Here is a 19671-nt window from a genome sequence, read left to right on the forward strand (position 1 = left end):
TGCTAACTAAGGCAAAAGAAATCATAGACTCCAGGAGAGTATCGAATGAACGACACACCTGGCTCAGTCTAACAAAAGGAGACATAGACCCCAGACGGTATCAAATGTACGATACGGCTAGCAAGGTCTAACACAAAGAAACACAGACCCCAGACAGTATCAAATGAAAGATACAGCTAGCAAGGTCTAAATCCAAGAGAAATACAGACCCCAGACAGTGTCAAATAAAAGATACAGCTAGCAAGGTCTAAAACAAAGAGTAATTCTAAGAGTTCGTTTCCAGCATATAGTGTTAATCATCGTTACCTTAAGGCCATGAATTATAAGGTAAACATGGAGATACTCGTAACCATACTGATCGACACTAGAGTACTTGACGCCCTACAAGCGTCGTTTTAAATATGACATTTGTCACCCCTTGGCTTGGTAGGCCATGGACTGTAGCTAGCAGTCAGGGTGCGGGGGTGTCAATCCCGTATAGATCTATACACATAATGCCCGCTCTCATTACAGGAGACTCTGGTTACCAACTCGACGATGGGGAGATCCGTGTCTTGAAGATGCATCTCATAATCTGAATTCTATTAGAGGCGCTGGACTAACGGTAGAGACTCACAACTGAATTGATCGATGTAAACCTTCATGTCTATACATGTATACTTGATATATAATTAATGTTTAAAAGACCTTCGGACGAATATCCGATCCCACGAGACCACATCCAAACGAGGAAAAGGAAATAGGGCGAACTAGCCTTCCTAAGTCCTTTAAACATCATTTATATTACTATACAGGTACAGGCATGCATTTAACGACATAGAAGCATTTAACTAAGTAGAAGCGTTTAACGAAGTAGTAGCATTAACGAAGTAGGAGCGTTTCACGAAGTAGAAGCGTTAACAAAGAAGAAGCATTAATAAAGTAGAAGCATTAATAAAGTAGAAGCGTTAATTAAGTAGAAGTGTTTCACGAAGTAGAAGCGTTTAACGAAGTAGTAGCATTTAACTAAGTAGGAGCATTTAACGAAGTAGAGGCATAACAAAGTAGTAGTATCTAACAAAGTAGAAGTATAAAAACATGGAAGAAAACTTTGATGAAAACTTTGGAAAACCTTTACACTAAAGAAAATCATGACTTGGTATTCTTTTGTAAAATAGTTTGAAAACCTTTAGAAACCCTTAAAAATCTTTCATAAACAAGTTTTGATTATAACTTTGATAAAAACAATATAAGTAAAGAAAAACCTTTGTTTCAAATACTGTTGTAACTGGTTTTGAAGTAAAACATACAACGCGAGAGTCAGGTAAAGACATTTTGGAAAACCATTTATAGTACCATAATTAGTAAAACAGCTGACAGTGTAATAAATCCTTGTGCATGCGGGTTATCAATCACATGTGATTGATATGATAACTTGCATGTTTTAACTTGTATTCCCCCCCCCCATAAAAGCATGTAAAAACATTTAAAAGGTTAATTTAGGGGTATGAACTCACCTGTTGTAAGTGGATCGGGTGAAGGTGCCGGTTGGGTGCTCGGTGTCAAGTAAAGACTTGAACACGCTTAGTGACCTATTAACATATGATGACATATGTTTACATACAATTAGTAGATATAATACTAATTAAACACGTATACACATCCTAAAATGCGGAAAACACTTTGGTCAAGTGCTAGGAGTGTCTCGGGTAACATCTAAGGGTGTGTATGGCCACTACAAGAAAAAGATCCTTTTACGACTTGCAAACAATGACACCCATTGATTTATGTTACGCAAATGAGAGTGACATTAAAAATTTGTCATCTCTTCAAAAAATTTAAGGATTTAGGTCACGCATTATTGCGTGCCCTTAAAAATAATGTCAAAAGAAAAAAAAAATTAAAAACACGGAGGGCGCTGTATCTTAAATGGGCGTCCTCTGTAAGTGTAGCTTTATAATTTTAATGAACGCGCGTGTTTAGTAGACATCTAAGGGTGTGTATGGCCTAGATAGGGAGTTTACTCTTCAAGAGTAAACTTTTTATAGAGTTTACGGCTCTAAGACTTCATCCCCATGAGTTTACGGTCGTAAACTCATGGATAGTGTGTTCTTTGATGCATTAAGGTCTTATAACACTTGTGGAACTAGGCTAGGTTCAATTCTAGGGGCTTATAAAGGGTGTAAGGCTTCAAAATGGACCATTTGAGGAGTTTACGTTCCATTGACACTCCTTGAGGAGTTTACGGCCGTAAACCCCATGGTTTACGTTAGTAAACTCTTGGACACCTTCGATTATTTGATTTCAAGGTCCTTGGCTCATTCCTAACAAGTTCTAGTGAGGGTATAAGGCCTTTTAGGGGGTTGAAACTTCATTTGGCATGTTTTAGGGGAGTTTACGGTCTAAGAATATGCTTGGGCCGTAAACTCTAGTTTGCCCTCCAAATGGTAATGCTTGGGTGTTCCAAGTCCGAAATGGTAAGTCCCTTAGTCATATCTTAAGCCTAAATGAGGTTTGGAAGTGTTTTGGGCTTGATTTGCATATTTAGAGGGTGTTTACGGTCTAAGCATATGCTTGGACCGTAAACCCTCTTTCAAACCCCCAAACTTGATGATTCAAGGCTCAAACACTTCTAGGTTTAACCCAAAACTAGTTTCTAAGCATAAAGGAAGGAGTTTTGGGCATTTTGGCACCATTTTAGGTGTTTACGGCCTAAGGTGGTTCGTAGGCCGTGAACTCCTTTTAGTTGACTTTCTTGAGTGATTTTTGAACTATAGCAACAAGCAATGATGTTTAGAACAAGTTAGGGTAAGGGAACTTACGTTTTGGAAGCGGAAACTTGCGGTTTTGAGGTGAAATCGGACTTGAGGAGAGAGAGTAGAGAGAGAAAGTAGAGAGAGAGAGTCTAAGGTGGGAAAAAGGTGGGAGTGAAACCCACTCAACCCTTATATAGGGTGGAGTTTATGGCCTGGTTGGGGTTCACCTGACACCAACCGCGAACGGGGTATTTCACGACTTCTGTTAATCACGTCAAATTTTAAAATTATACCGCCTAAATTTTGGTTCGCTTGACGAATATTATTTAAAATATTCCAACAGGTTAAATTTCGGGTCAAAAATATTTTCGGGATAAATTTGGCTAATTTTTGACGTAATTAATTTTGACGTTAAAACTAACGAATTTTTTTGGGTTGTCACTGTTTTGGGCAACTTAAACATTTTAGTTTTCAAAAATGTTTTAGGTTCAAGTAGTTCCAGTTCTTAGCTTTAAAATGACTACTTGCACATCTCCACACAATTTTTCTACAATTTATGGTGATTTTTACAAAACTGCCTATCATTCCAAGAGCAAATCCGCACCACTCTGTGATTAAGGACTTTTTCACACAAGTTGGAGGTCATTAAAATTCATAATAAAAGTTATGAACAAACTACACTTATTTCCCAAACCCTCAGAATTTACGGATGCTGATTTGGACCTTTGATGATTTTTCTATAAATTTTCTAAGATCAGTAAAAGAAAATGTTAACAACAGAAAAATGCTATCAATTTCATTTCACATTGTAACATGTTGAGCAAGGTGTATATCTTTATGTGGATGTATGTTTTTGCAAATAAATGACATTTTGACTTAGTATATAGTCATACATCAGAAAACAAATGGATTTTTACCTACAAAAGTATGGTAATTAATTAGTTGTTATATTGCATGTTGCTTCACTTTAGTAAAAGGCATATATACATATCGGTAAACAAAAGGGTTTTCACCTTCACAAATACAGTAGCTAACAATAATAACAAAGTTATAACTATCACATTAAAACGTTTTGATAAACTATAATAGGTATGGTTTATGTTTCCATTAACACAACAAACACATTTCAGAAGGTTTTATTCCCATAGAAAAAGGTTTTACACTCATGCACACCACACGTAAACTTGTTAACTTAAATTGTGAGACATTCTCTCCCCGTACGTCCGAATACGGGATCCAAATTGCTAGTAGTTATAACTAGAGTCTCTTGTAGGGAGAACGTGATAGTTGGGTATAGATCTATATTGGGTTAGACACCCCACACTTGAGCTGCATGCAACAACTAGACCGGCAGGTCTATGGTGACAAGTGTCATTTCTGTTCCGCGACGCCTGAGAAACGTCGTGGCAGGTTCATTCAGTCATAGTATGGTTATAGCGACTAACATAGGAAGTTAGCAACTCATAAAGTTTACGGGGATTTTTATAATCAAAAGGGGTTTTATGTCAATTTAAAATCACTTTCTATCTCAATAAGTACGGATATTACTGTACACTTTCAGTCTTGGTATTTAAGGCTACACGTCATTCATTACGGGAATTTCCCTCAAATCAAAAAGGGTTTTATGCCGATTTAAAACCACGGTTATATCATTAAGTATGAAAAATACTTGTTTATTCTTAGTCCTGGGATTTAGGACCACAAAACTTTTAAAAGGAAAATATTGGATTTTTCTTGGTGACACACAATACATTACAAAGAACGGTTTCCAAACTCTTTGTCTCAAAAACTTATGAACTCACCAACTTAATTGTTGACACTTTTTCAAAACTACTTGTATTCTCAGGAATTCAGTGAAACAGGAAATCAATAGCGTTTTGAGGATGAGACGATAAATCGTCAAACAGTTCATTTTGTTATCATAATATAATTGATTTGAATCATGTAAACATATACTTTGGTGTAACTTTTTCAATTATATTTATGATGCTTGTATTTACTTTGAGCACTATTATACTCGTTGTTGTGATACTATACATGAAGTCCTCCACCCCCGGACGTTTCCGCCATCCTTGGTTTGGGGGTGTGACATAAAACTTGGTTAAAACATGTCAAATTCAAAAAGTCAAACTTAGTCAACACATCTGAGTACGCCCAATGTACTCAACTTATAACCTTGGTGTACCCGAATGCCCATCGTTCCTAACGAACTCTTAACGTTTGCAAATGGATCTTTTTTTCCTCTTAATAAGAGCTTAATCCTTAAGCTCTTTTGTCCAACTTCCAGATCTAGCCCTCAAATAACGTCCTTAACCATAAAGTTTCCAGCTTTATGGTCTTGCATGGCCATTCAGTGCCCAAACACAAAAACTCTGACTACTTAACCCATTAAGATAATGTAGATCATGTATGGAAGGAAACTAATGACCAAGACTACATTTTTATGCTTCTAAATACTCCAAATTGCATGAAAGGACAACTTATATGGATTAGAGTAACCCATACTCATAATACCAAGCTTATGCGATCAAGAGAGCACAATTTCATGGCTATACAAGATCTAATCAATACTTCATCAAGTTCAAAGGTTTTTACCTCCAAAAGATGTCAAATGATGTTACTATCCTGGATCCAAAGTGTTCCACTCCTCCAAGATGATCTTGTCTTCCTTCTCCCTTCTTTAAGAACACCAAAACACACTCAAAGGCTCAAAAATGCTCTCAAATGGATTAGGGTTTGCAAAGTGGTCGAAATGGGGCTGGAGGCTGAAAGGAAGAAGGTATGGGAGTTAAGGATGTTTAGATAGCGTCCAAACCCTAAAATTTAGGGTTTGCACCCTGGCCATTTACACCCAGCATTCCTGGGGGAACGCCCAACGTTCGCGCTCAGCTTCAAAATTTACGAAAATTCCACTAAGGGACAAAATGCAACAATACTCATATCAAGGGTTAAAAGGTAAATACTTGGAAATTGAGGTGTTACAATTCTCCCCCAATTGAACTAGACTTCGTCCTCGAAGTCCGCTGCTACAGTTAACACCGAATAAAGAATCCTTGACCCACTAACTTAACAATTGGAGAATAACCATCACTACTCTATTTGAAACTCGGATATCTGATACTTTTCCTGACCTCGAAACAGGTAAACATATCACAAAACATGGTCAATACGACTTCACTTCGCAACCCAGAATATACAGAACCCTTCTGACCTGAATTTCCTTGCTCATACCACCTAGTAAATAGAATCTCTAACCATTCGATGGTGCTGAACCATACATTTGAAAACAAGGAGACTCCCAGCGCGTGTCTCAGATAAATAACCATTTTAGAATAACACGATCAATGTCAACATATTCCACAAACTTCCTCCAACCATTTCGAAATCAAGACATCTTATAAGGACAACTAGAGAGACCACATAGAAACCTACAATTGCCAATAACAGTCCACTAACTTGGAAATACCCAAAGGAAACAACTATCTTTCTCTCCATAACTTTAAGACCCAATTTCCAAAGAAAACCACTACATCCGGGAACTCTCAAACTACAACCATAAACCAACATCGTTACTATACTCTCTGAAACTGGAAACTCATCAATCTAAACTTTAGAAACCTTACCTTAAGAATGCCAATCATCCAATTATTGAACCCACCCTTGACTTCCTGACAAGACACTCGAGATATCTACAATGAACTCCATGGCTTGAGATTTCAACACTGACACCCAAGAACATTTATCCGCCCACATGACTCAAACCAACTGGTCACTGAGTCTCCCAGTTCCCACAATGCACTAACACCCAAACACGCCAAAAGGACTAATGATCCGAGACCCAAAAGTCTCAACCAAAGGACTACCGCACCTTACCCATTCAATTCATTCAGCTAATGGTTCATGATACATTATGACACCATCCAACCATTGAGAGGAGAAGCTCACGGTTCCTCACCATTCTTGCTAAATCTCTGGTCTCAACCATGAAGATTCCTTACCAGCGGGCGATGGGCCTATAGACACACGACCATCATCCCATTGACATGTAGGAATTCAAACAATGTCTCGCTTATCACTTACTAAAACCATTGGGGTCATACCATACTACAATACATAGTCATTCCATATTCTCACAACAATTCCTGGTACAATCTAAACCATCCCATCACTGACCTGAAGACTCATGACCAACACTATAGGTGCCTAAAGATACCCAACCATCTATCCGCCGACTTGCGGAAACCTAAACAATATATCTCTCAACAAAAGTTGTTGCTTCCGCCTCACTTCCATCAACCACTGATCTCATCTTAAGGCATCCATACCACAAGAATCCTCTTGTACATTTCCACACTGCCATACTGCCACCAAAAACCACAACCATCTAGCTCTATGTTGGGTCTACTCCCTAACTATAAAGATCACATGTCTACTCTTTCTTTCCTCCAAACACAATTGTTGGAAGAACATAACCCCCACCAAAGAGAGCGACATTACAATCCATCTGTCAACCCCTCAGCCCCTGGCTGCAATCCTCGAGCCGATCATAACAATTGCTTTCATCTTGAGTCCCGCGACTCAGCTGGCATTACCTTGAGCAAGGCCTTCGAGACTTAAAAATCAACTAACTCATCTAGTTCTGCACCATTCAAACCCAAACTGACATGGACATTGAGGCCCAAACAATTACCGAACCCATCTTCATGCCTAAACAACCATAACCAAAAGATCGACAGATATGAAACCATTGCCATGAATCCTGGTATCAAACCATGCTATCATCCCCGACTAGCTCCTTACAATCCCCAAAATTTTCCTCGATTCGAGTATGGATCTTGTGCTTCCAGTAGTACGAGCCCAATACTACCTTCCACACCTATCCATACTTTCCTCGAGAATCATCCGAGTCTTCTAAGTCATCTACTCATAATAATACTCACAATACCCGCTCAACAACGTAATACCCCGCACTAAAGCACTTCCTAAGTTCTCATAGGATTCTCAACCTCCCCTTCCATCATCTGTTGAAGAAACCATGTTAATGTCAGCTAACCACTTCATGAATACAATTATATGCAACAAAACTTAAATAATGTTTCGACTAAAAGACTTAACCCTATAACGGTTAGACTCAAATGAGAGTTGCGTAATAGGACCAAATCCTTCACTCTAAGATTATTTAACCTTCGTAGCATGTAATTTAACGTATCCATTTGATAGTTAACCCAAATCAATATGAATCCCACAAAGCACAAAGCAAGCAACATTCGAGTAGTGGAGTCAACTGGAATTAAGACATAAGAAAATCAGGCATATCCTCATAGAGAACTCTCGACTTCTAGGCCCAAGCATCTAGGATACACCTTCATCTTGTCCTCACTCTATCAAGAGTGGCCAATGATTCCTTACATTGACCTGCTATGAACTGCACACACTCATGAAACTTCCACTAACCCTGCAGCTACTCGTGAATGCTAATCATACATAATGTTGTATCCCATAGACAGTCGAATACTTGACTCTACCCTAAAGCCCTTAATAAGACAAGAACAATAAATAAAGTTAAATCAAACATTCCCATGCTATATAATTTTTGTTATGTACAACTATGGTGCACACACTAAGCGACTACAATAATGATGTCAATTTCACCTATCATATAAGAAGTCCTCCTAGGCTATCATGCATCATACATTAGGTAATTATATCATTTAATTCCGAAAGATCCCTAGCATATCACAAGCATGCAGTTCCACCATAATCATCATAACCAATTAACAGTGTGGTAACTTGGGGTATACTTTCTTGCTCCGGCTGATCATACACATCTCATCCTTCCTTGGTTACTTTTAAAAATAATTTGAATTTAATTTGAAAACTTTTACAAATCCTTATTTTGATTATGGGTTCACATTAATGTTCATCCAATTCACTCAAACCAGGTCTCTAATACCAACTTGTAACATCCCAAAAATGAGAGTAAATTTAAATTTTCAAAAACATCCCAATAACCATAAATGTTAACAAAACCTTTGTTTCAAGAGTGTTATTCCATAATCAGAGTGTCCCTAGAATCCAAAATCATAAAACTAGAAGGATGTGCACGATCACGTCTTTGCTTCCCCGATCATCTGAAGTAGTTAAAACATAAAACTGAAACTGTAAGATCGGCTGAGTGAGTTCCCCCAAGTACCACCACAAAACAAGTAACATATACAATCATGCATGTTGGGTCCACAACTAACAAACTGGATTACCCCTAAGCCCATAACATGAGTCTGGCTTTCCTTCCGGGCCACAACTTATGTCTGTTTTGTTCCCAAACCCACAATATAAGCCAGGCTTGCCTTACTAATCCACAAATTATGTCTGGCTTGCTCCCGAGGCCACAACATAAGTCTAGCTTCCCTTACTGGCCCACAACTTATGGCTGGTTTGCTCCCGGATTTGTTGGCTACAACATAAAGCAATACTACCTCAATCGAACCATACCATGTCGACATATATATAACAGATAACATGTATCCAACAAACAGATAATCACATAACCAATTAGACATACAAATAGGCAAATCTACAGATCATTACCGCATAGCAACATCTTATATACCATGATACATAACCAAGTGAACCGACATTGGTGCCTTCGACCCACAAGTACAGTGAGGAAAACTCACCTCTCAGTCTGAAAAAGATCGTTGAACAGGACATAGCTCAGAATATTAGCTCAAATGGTAACCTATTCATCGAATAACGACCAATCTCAATTACTACTCAAAATACCCAAAATACCCTTAGGTCAAAACTGGTCAAAACAGGTCAAAGTAAAAAGTCAAACTTCGTCAAAACAGGTCAAAGTCAAAAAGTTAAACTTGGTCAACACAATTGAGTACGCCCAACATACTCAACTTGTATGCTTGGTGTACACAAGTTTGACCAGAAACGAGATGGCCGACCATGAATGCCCAACGTTCACGACTAGGTCGTTTTTATTCTTAATAAAAGCTTAATCCTTAAGCTCTTTTGTCCAACTTCTAGATCTAGCCATCAAATAACGTCCTTAACCATAAAGTTTCCAACTTTACGGTCTTGCATGGCCATTAAGTGCCCAAACACAAAAACTTGAAGTACTTAACCCATTAAGACAACCTAGATAATGCATGGAAGAAAACTAATAAACAAGACTATATTTTTATGCTTCTAAATACTCCAAAACGTCTGAAAGGATAAGTTATATGGATTAGAGTAACCCATAATCATAATACCAAGCTTATGGGATCAAAAGAACACAATTTCATGGCTATACAATATGTAATCAATACTTCATCAAGTTCAGATCTTTTTACCTCCAAAAGATGTCAAATGATGTTGCTATCCTGGATCCAAAGTGTTCCACTCCTCCAAGATGATATTCTCTTCCTTCTCACATCTTCAAGAACACCAAAACACACTCAAAGCCTCAAAAATTCTCTCAAATGGATTAGGGTTTGCAAAGTGGTCGAAATGGGGATGGAGGCTGATGAAAGGAAGAAGGTATGGGAGTTAAGGATGTTTAAATAGGGTCCAAACCCTAAAATTAGGGTATGCACCCTGTCCATTTACCCCCAACGTTCTTGGGGGAACGCTGAGCATTCAGGCTCAACTTCAAAATTTACGAAAATGCCATTAAGGGCCAAAATGCAACAATTCTCATATCAAGGGTTAAAAGGTAAATAATTGGAAATCGAGGTGTTACATATTCAATCACCAAAAACAATTACATTTACTCTATTACAAGTTTCAAACTAATCATCTAACTACTAAAACTAATATCATCTCTCAAACCAATGCTCCTAGCATGTTGATTATGCTTAACCCTACTAAGAACTGTGACAACCCGAAATAATCATTCTGAACAAAACATATCAAGCCAATAGAAGTAGAACAGTTACAGTAAAAATTCAGACTCCGAGTATAAGTTTGGCAGTTTTCAGGATTTACACTTAAGGAGATATTAGGAGAGTGGATGCACTAGGGTTTTGTGCAACACTGTTATTCCAATACTCTAGGACATTAGAGTTTGTTTCAGGAATAAAAATATTTTCTGCCAAAATATCTCAGGACTATAAATAGAATTCTGAACCAAATTGGTTCATTAGTTGAATTCCATTTAGAGAAAAGTCAAAATTCTCTCTCACAGATCTTCGGGTTTTTATCCTAAATTGTGATTAACTCTTTCTAGTAGTGTTAGAAAGCTTTAAATGTGTTCATAACATAGATTACATAGCTAAATCTTTCGATTTAGGAGTTTACTCCCCAAGGTGTTCTTGGGCGGTAAACTCCCGAAACCAAGCCTAGATTGTCCCTCGTGTTATACTACTGCCTTGGACTTGTATAGGAGTGTATTAGGGACATGAAATCAAGCAAGAATCACCCAAGTTTGGGAGTTCACGGCCCAAGAGTCTCTTAGGCCGTAAACTCCAAAAAGCATGCACAAAATGGTGCTTTTAAGGCACCTAAGGCTTAGACTTGATTTTAGAAATTTACCCTAAAGTGTTTAAAGCCTAGAAAACATAAGGAATCACAAGTATTAAGGAGTTTACGGCCAAGACAAGTTCTTGGGCTGTAAACCCCTATAAATGGGTCAAATGACACCCTAACTCCTTCCTTATGCCTAGAACCCAACATAGATCATAACCTTGAAATGTTTGAGACTTGAAAACACCATAAACACCCTCCCAAGGGAGTTTACAGCCGTAAACTCCAAGGGAATATGGTCCCAGGGCCGTAAACTCCTTAAAGGAGTTAATAGGAAGCCCAAACACTTGATTTAGCCTTGAAACAATTCACCACTAGAGTTGTATTCATTCTAAGTTTCATTTAGAGACCCTAAGGAGAGTTTGCGGCCAGGAGTTTACTCCCCTGGGCCGTAAACTCCAAAACATATGGTCATTACACCTTAAACTCCCATTAGAGGCCTTGCACTCCTTTGTTGCAACCCATTAGCCTCCTAGCACTTGACCAAAAGTGTTTTCCTCGCGTTAAAATGTTTATACTTGTATAATTAGTGTTTTAATCACTAATTATTTATATACATATGTCTTCATATGTAATTAGGATCATTGTGTGTGTCTAAAGTCTTCACTTGACACCAAGCACTTGTTCGATCCTTCTTTACAATAATAGTCCGTTCAATTCCAGTCACTTACTGCAGGTGAGTTCATACCCCTTAATTAATGTTTTAAACTATTTTTAAATGTTTTATGGGGGGGATACAAGTAGAATCATGCTGTTTATTATATCAATCACATGTGATTAATAAGTAGAATTATGCTAGTTATTATATCAATCACATGTGATTAATATACAACATTCAAATGATTTGGCTACTCATTAGCCGTTTTACCAAACTGTTTCCTTCAAATATTTTTCATAAACACTTTATGTGTTTTAAACTCTTTATTACACTGTACATTTTACTCTGTATATTACATTTCAAACTTATTTACAATTGTGTTTCAAACAAATGTTTCCTTATACTTAAACTGTTTTATCAAACCTATGCCTTCAAACTGTTTTATAGATTGACATCAAGTCGATCTTTTCTTAAAATAATAATTATGTTTCAAATGTTTTACAAAACTTATTTATGCTTTTATATTATAAATTTCATGCCTCTATATGTATAATTATGTAAGAAATGTTTAAAAGACTTAGGAAGGCTATCCACCCTATTTCCTTTTCGCGCTTGAGATGTGGTCTGGTGGATTATCGGGTACTCGTTCGAAAGTCGTTTAAATATTAGTTATATATCATGTGTACATATATAGTCATAAAAGGTCCTTCCAGTTCATCCCATGCCCTTGAGTAGCAAGGGTATACATCCATGTTCATACGTACCAGTTAGATTACTAGTAAACTACCATATGGGTAGTTTAGGAATGTAACACCCCGTTCTTAGAATGTTTAATTGGGAGTCCTTGAGATTTAAGAGGAAGGATAATTCTGGTCCTTTTTCGGGAAATGGGTGTCATCCGAGGAGGTTTCAGGGTGGTGTATGTTGTTAGAAAAATTGGGCTTCTCGTCACCCTCGTATGAATGTAAAGTTATTTGGGAGCGGGTTTAGATTAGAGGAGTTGCGGTGTTTTGAAGTTGATTATCGTTTATAGTTCTTTGCGGAGTAAGTAGGAAAAGGTCCCATGCATGCATGGCATGCATGCATGTATTTTGAAGTTTGGCTGGGTACGCCCAGCGTAATAGAGGGAAGGATGGCGGGGTGGCTGGGTGAGTACGCCCAGCGTACTCTCAGAAACTCCAAACCCTAAATTAGGGTCAGCCACTATATAAGGGACATGTTGGTTCATACCCTAGTCTCGATAAGCTCATCTTTAACCTCAGAAACCCTAGAAAACCCGTAATCCTCCATTGTCGGGTGTGTTTGACCTTGGAAAGCCCATTTTGGCAAAAGAAAGGCTAGAAGGAGAAAGGAGAAGTTGTCAAAGAAGAAGAGGATCGATTGGAGCTTGTAGATCTGAAGAGATGCCATCCTTTGGAGCTTGTTTGAGGTATAAAGCTTCTTGCTTGCCATCTATTATGCATAGATCTAAGTTTTGTGGAGTTTTTAGCATCTCTCTTGTCCCAAAGTTCTCACCTTGACTCATGCTTTGTGTTGGCCGAGATTATATGTCCTTTTAGACCTTTGGAGAGGTCTTGAGTGAGAAAAATGAGGTCCTAAGAGCTGTAGTTGTTCCATGTGTGAGAAACATAGGTCTTAATGGATTAAGAGCTTATGGATGTCCCCAGTGATAAAGTTTTAGACTTTATGAATCTTAGGCATATTTGGCCTAGGGATCTGAAGTTTGGGCTTAAGAGCTTAAGCCATTAAGAAGTTACGAGGACTTGATGAATAGCAAAGTTACGCCCCGCGTAACTTGTGAGTACGCCCCGCGTAGCGGGCCAGTGTCCCGATTTCCATGATGCGAGCTTTATTGTACGCCCAGCGTACCAGGAAGGGTACGCCCAGCGTACCCCATCTGTGACATTTTCATTTTGGGCCTTATAGTTTGGGCTGTTATTGGACTGCTGGATTTTGGGTCGTGACTGGACATTATGGTTAGAGTATTGTGGGCCCATTGGTTGTTATGGATCATGAGTTTAGGCCCATTTGGTGATGTGGGCCCAATTTAGTAAATTGGGCCAATAGTGGGCTTTGCTTTGGACTTTTGGACTTGGGCCATTGGTGGGCTTGGGAGCTTACCTAATGTTGGGCCGGATTGGGTTAAGGGTAAAATGGTCAATTTACCCTTGGAAGAGTATGGTGCTTGGCCTAATGTTTATTTGTGCTATGATGGCTAGTTCGGGATTTGCGCTGAGTCGGTGATTCGAGAATCTGCTTCTTCAGTTCAGAGTTTCGGCAGTGCGAGGTGAGTTATCCTCACTATATCGACAGGGTCTACGGCACCAAGGCCGACCCTTTATCGGATGGAAATCCGGATAGTTGTCTGTTATTGTATTGCTTGATATGGGCCGGAAGGCATTATGTTATGGGCCGGAAGGCATATATGTTATGGGCCGGAAGGCATTATGTTATGGGCCGTAAGGCATTCTATGTTATGTGGACCGGAAGGTCATGGCCTGGAAAGGCGTATGTGCGTAAGTAGTATTTTGGCTGAGACGTAGGGTGATGCTATGTTAGTGATCAGTTAGGTCGGTATCCTGGTTAAGGTGATGATATGTTATGTGATATGTTTGATTGATTTGTTGACTGTGAACTGTTACATGATTGTATGTTATGTACACATGGTTCTTTGGACTGGAGTTTGACCCGATGTGCATGGCTGTTCTATATTCTGTATTGTTACGTATGCTATTTATGTTATGGGCCGAAAGGCAATACGCTACGGGTCGGAAGGCAATATGCTATGGGCCGGAGGCATTATCTTATGGGCCGGAAGGCAATATGTTTTGGACCGGAAGGTCGTAGCCTGGAAGGGCGTATTTGTGGTTTGTATTTTGGGGGTATCTCACTAAGCTTTCGGGCTTACAGTTGTGGTTTAAATGTTCTTCAGGTTCTTTAGGAGACCGTGGCAAGGCGAAGGAGTGATCGTACCGCTCCTCGTGTTTATGTTTATGGCATGATTCTGGAAATACTCTGATATTAAATGTATTGAAAACCTTTTTGTAATACCATACATGATATTAAAATGGATTGTTTTTTAAAAGTTAAAATTTGGCTGAAATTTTTCGGATGTTACAAGTTGGTATCAGAGCCTTGGTTTGAGTGAATTGGAGGAACATTCGTGTGAATCCAGTCTCAAATCAAGGAGAGTTTTTTTTGAAGAGAAATTAAATGGTTTTCAAAATAAGTAAAGAGAGGACGCGGAGTTACGATCAGCCGGAGCCAGTAAGTAACCCCAAAATACCATACATGATAATTGTTTTTGAGCATTGATAGAACAGCATGCTAGTGCTAGGCTAGGGATCTTCAGGATTTCATGATAATGCTGCCTGATTTGTGATGCTTGTAGCCTAGGGTTTCCTTGTGGGAGATTTCCAGTGTTCCTCTAATGGTGAGGGTTGAGCGCTTGTCTGCATGTTTTCTCTAGGGCATTGTGGTAGTACTTCATACAAATATGGGTAGGTGTGGAAGGTAGTATGGGTCCGTACTACTGAAAGCACAGGACCCGTACGCGTATCAGGGAAACCATGACCCCTAGGGTTGGGTGGAGAGTTGGTTCCCGGGATAGTGGGAAGTATCTGAGATTTGTGGTGTTCTTTTTGGTATGGAGATTCCGATGCATGCTGGGAGTGGATCCAGGTCAGGATCGGGAGCAGGAGAGGGAGTACCGGACGGGTCGGTGCCGCTCGAGGTTATTGGTCAGTCGAGCACATGCGAGTTGGATGCGAGGATTCGTGAGATACTGCGTATTGAGGTTGTTGCGTTGTTCCGGGCCGAGTTGCCGGAACTGTTTGGGTCGATCAAGACCGCCATGGTTGAGTATTTTGATGAGCGTTATGCAGCTCTCACAGAGGTGGCTGCCGCGGCGGCTACAATGGCTGTAGCAGCGGCAGGGGGGAGCTGCTCGGGGTTTTCAGTATCGGGACTTCAATAATACGAAGCCTCCCACCTTTGTTGGAGTTCAGGACCCGATTGTTGCTATGAGATGGTTATCAGGCGTGGAGGGGTGTTTCTTCACGTGTTGATGCCCTGTTGATCAGAGGGTGAGGTGTGCTCTGAACCTGTTAAGGCTCGGGGCGAAGGATTGGTGGAGGTTGACCACGGGGTCACATTCGGATGCGCAGAGGGCTGCAGTTTCATGGGATCAGTTCAGAGAGCGTGAGTTTGCGTATACATGAATACGTTAATAATTGTGATCCACTATATTGGAGCATGCCTTAAATGTCATGGCCCGAGTTGTAGCCAGAATTCTCTTGGAGGGAGAGCGTGAGTTTGCGTATAGATCTATATTGGATTGACTATCCTACACCTTGCTGCTAGCTACAGCCGGACCTGCAGGTCTGCGGGTGCCAAACGTCATTCCGTTATTACGACCATTCTTATGTCGTTGTTACCAGTCGATAGTATGGTACAATTAATCACATGATGCCTTAATATAAATCCGGTTTAAGGTAGTTAGTACAGCAGTAGTTCCTATAATACAACACTACAGTACTACATTTATTTTCCCTTTACATATATTTAGTGATCTTTTCACTTAAACATTTAATGTAAAAACTATATTTTATAAATGATAGTTATACTTGGGAAAATTACACATTTTTACAAGAAACGAACATTTAGAACAGTTAAGTCTTGGTAGAAGACTACATTGAGAACAGTTAGGTCTTGGTAGAAGACGCACTTTATATAATAGTAGGAATCATAGGGATTTCTAGGGTTTTTCAAACGTTTACAGTTGTTTTACAAACATTTTCATACTTACAGTTCATATACATTTTCAATACTTACGATTTACATACATTTTCAATACTTACAATTCATTTACTTACAAATTCTTACATACAAATTAAGACACTAAATACTTATGATCTCACCAGCTTCAAAGCTGATACTCGCTTTCAAAATTACTTGTATCCTCAGGTCATCATAGACAGGTACCGATGCAAGGAGAAAGGAAGATGGAGCTTGTTCAAGACTCATCTTTCATTTTGATTTATGCTTTAGTGTTTATCAAAATTTGACAGAACACATGTATAATAATTATATTATTAATGCAATGGATGATGTTGTTGCTTGTTTACTACTTTTCATTGTTGTGATACTGTACATGACGTCCTCCGCCCCAGAACGTTTCCGCCGTTCTTGGTTTTGGGGTGTGACAGATTGGTATCAGAGCATTGTTTATAGTGAATTAAGTATATCAACCCATAAAAGATATACTAACTATAAATACATAAAGGATTAAAAATACTCTGACCAAGAGTTTATATTTTAAATAATAAAATATTTAATTAAGTATACGTCCCTGCATTCATACTAAAATCAGTGTCACTAGGACAGTACAAAAGAATTACGATTGTTGGGCAACACAAGTGGGCTTAGAGACATATGGTCAAAACTGGGAAGATATAGCCTGATCACCTATATTATCTGAGGGTTGACTAGCATGTGCCTAAGTGTAATTGTGTGGTTGCAACAATGCTAAAATCTTACCAACCCTACCACAATGAGAACAATAGAACATAACATTAAAATTAAAATACTATAGGAGTATTTGGTGTTACTATAAGTACGTTATACTTGAGAACTAAAACGGGATCTTCATTACTAAGTTGATAGTTGCTAAGTGGATACACTAAGGATATATGTAATTAGGATGTTATAGACTTAGAATCTGTGATATTTTACCTTACCCCGATTCTGTGTGAATTTGGAGTTAAGGTCACATATTCGAAGGCCTATCCTGTTTCGATTTCATATAACTGGTATGCACTTCACAAATAGCGATGTAACTGATGAAGGTTTTCTAAATAATTATCTAGATAGTTCGTCTAATAATTATTTCTTACCCCAATTCCCGCATACATAACATGGCTGGACTCCATCCCCACGGCAACCGGTACCTTCTGAATGAGGTCATAGCTTGTTGGTTTGGAGAAGAACTAGAGAATGATCATCCTATCCCTTTGAATGATAACCATGATGAAAACCTTTCAGACGATGCTAATTCTGAACCAGAGGTTGAGAACCTACCCCAAGTAGCTCCCTTTCTAATTCCTAACCCTCGTCCGGCTTTTCATGGCCCGACGCCTGAGTGGGTGGAATGCTTGGAAACATGGAGCCAAGGACAAGATCAGCCCATGCCATTTAATGGCGACCGAAGCTTTTACGACTTGAGCAATGGGGACTTAGCATATAGAGTCTTGCCAATCTTGGTCCGCAGAGTGGCCGAAATGAGATTCAAGGCAGGACAACCCTACATCAGATTTCCGAAGATGTCACCGATACGAGAATACATACCCTCCGCACCATTCGTCTAGAAGATGCTCACGAGAGATCAGAGAGAAACCATGAAACCCTACTGCAAGCGCTGGCTGAGTCACGAGCCGAAGTCATAAAGCTCCGAGTATGCTAGAGGGTGTACAAAAGATACCTACTTGACATGGAACATCAACTGGCTGAACTGAGAGCTCACCAGAGGGATGACCGTCGCCGGTAGTAGACGCTTTACTTTATTTTCCTTATAAAAAGGAATAGTGTTTTTCTGTCTATGCCCGATGTGGCATTTTCTATGAAATTATCTTGTACCATAAGTACTTTAGTTAGGTCCCTATGCTGTCAAGAATTATCTTCTCTGGATATGATGTAAGACCTTTACAAGGTCATTTTCCCGAATCTTTACATCGTGAATATCAAAGATATTGACAGCCGGCTAACTTTTATGTCATTCTTCATTCAAGTACTCTTATCATACTTTCATTGGGGTCTATCTGAAACATGCTTTAGTCAAGTTATTGGACTATAGTGATTTATCTCCGGAGACATTTCCAAGTCTCTTTCAGTGGCTGGATCTTGTTATTCACCAACCCACGATACCTCGGCTTGCACAACAAACGTTTTGAGACCATTCTACGAACTTACTTCTACTCATTACTAGGACTGCATCATAGGGATGTAGGTCAAACTTTCGAGAACATAGTCGTACTCTTTACATGAACAATCTAAGTACATCAAGGGTCAACCAGAATCGCTCACAAAACCCTTATCTTTCGTGTTACAGAATCATGTCATCATCCGAAAGCAATCAGTCGAACAACGAAACCTCCGCTTTTCCTATGGACGCCGCTACCTTTCAAACAGCAGTTACAGCTGCCGTGGTGGCTGCCGTAACTGCGGTCCTTGCGCACCGTAGCACTATCAGCACAGTCAATGCTGCTGATGGGAATGAAGTTTCCAATCGTGGTATCCATCCAGGAAGTCGCCAAACAGTAACAGTCACAGGCTCGCAAAGCCGAAAAACAGAGAACAAGAAAAGAAAGCGTCAAGCCCGGAAAGAACGCAAGAGATCCCAAAAGCTGGCTATACAACAACAGCAAGTGGAAACCCCTGCCGTTCCCATACCGAGCAGGCCATACGAGGGAAAACCCCCGAAGTGTGATAAGTGTAGTTTCCATCATCATGGGGCTTGCCATGAGATGCAATGTTGCAATTGCCTAAACATAGGGCACCATGCTCGTGGCTGTGGAGCACCGGCACGACCCATCACTCAAGTCCCTTTCATCGGGACTGACCCTACACACAAGATTAGTTATAACGCCGAACGATTTAAGAAGCAATTTTCAAAGTGGAGTAACGAGGAAGGCACTCATGTCCACATAACACTGGCTAAACACTGAAATCCCATCACCAAAGCTAGTACTAGCCAGTCATGCCACCAATGCGGGGAGATAGGGCACTTCAAGAAAGATTGCCCGATAGCAAAGAACTCTGGCGCAG

Source organism: Lactuca serriola, chromosome 7 (genome assembly GCF_051521515.1).
Source record: "Lactuca serriola cultivar US96UC23 chromosome 7, Lser_US96UC23_V15, whole genome shotgun sequence".
Classification (NCBI taxonomy): domain Eukaryota; kingdom Viridiplantae; phylum Streptophyta; class Magnoliopsida; order Asterales; family Asteraceae; genus Lactuca; species Lactuca serriola.